This window comes from Oncorhynchus gorbuscha, unplaced genomic scaffold (assembly GCF_021184085.1).
Source record: "Oncorhynchus gorbuscha isolate QuinsamMale2020 ecotype Even-year unplaced genomic scaffold, OgorEven_v1.0 Un_scaffold_6553, whole genome shotgun sequence".
NCBI lineage: Eukaryota > Metazoa > Chordata > Actinopteri > Salmoniformes > Salmonidae > Oncorhynchus > Oncorhynchus gorbuscha.
In genome coordinates, this window is record NW_025750124.1 from 19,988 (window position 1) to 20,686 (window position 699).

Here is a 699-nt window from a genome sequence, read left to right on the forward strand (position 1 = left end):
AGGAGCTTCCTTGGCATTTCAAACTGGGAAACGAATTGCACTGTAGTACCCTTCCCTGGTGGTCTAGTGGTTAGGATTCGGCGCTCTCACCGCCGCGGCCCGGGTTTGACTCCCGATTTCCACTGTAGTACCCTTCCCTGGTGGTTCGACTCCCAGTTCGACTCCCGATTTGCACTGTAGTACCCTTCCCTAGTGGTTAGGATTCGGCGCTCTCACCGCTGCGGCCCGGGTTCGATTCACGGTCAGGGAACTAATCTTTTGCTACATGTTTACTTGTACAACCTGTCACAATGAATATAGAAGGTTATCGCACATATGTACCAGCTCACACTTGGAACCGATTTGCACTGTCGTACCCTTCCCTGGTGGTCTAGTGGTTAGGATTCGGCGCTCTCACCGCCGCGGCCCGGGTTCGATTCCCGGTCAGGGAACTACTCTTTTGCTACATCTTTACTTCTACAACCTGTCACAATGAATATAGAAGGTTATCGCACATATGTACCAGCTCACACTGAGAACCAATTTTCACTGTATTATCCTTCCCTGGTGGTCTAGTGGTTAGGATTCGGGCGCTCTCACCGCCGCGGCTCGGGTTCGATTCCCGGTCAGGAAATAGTCTATGCTCCTTGTTTACTTGTGCAACCTGTCACTATGAATTTAGTAGGTTGTCGCACATATGTACCACTTCAAATTGCAAAC

General features: G+C 50.5%; 1 non-coding gene across 1 annotated transcript; it reads left to right on the forward strand.

Annotated features, from left to right (window-relative positions):
* The first annotated feature begins 359 nt into the window (after positions 1–359).
* Positions 360–431, forward strand: trnae-cuc. The gene has a single exon. It is a non-coding gene; the product is annotated as a tRNA-Glu (tRNA).
* Positions 432–699: the final 268 nt, after the last annotated feature.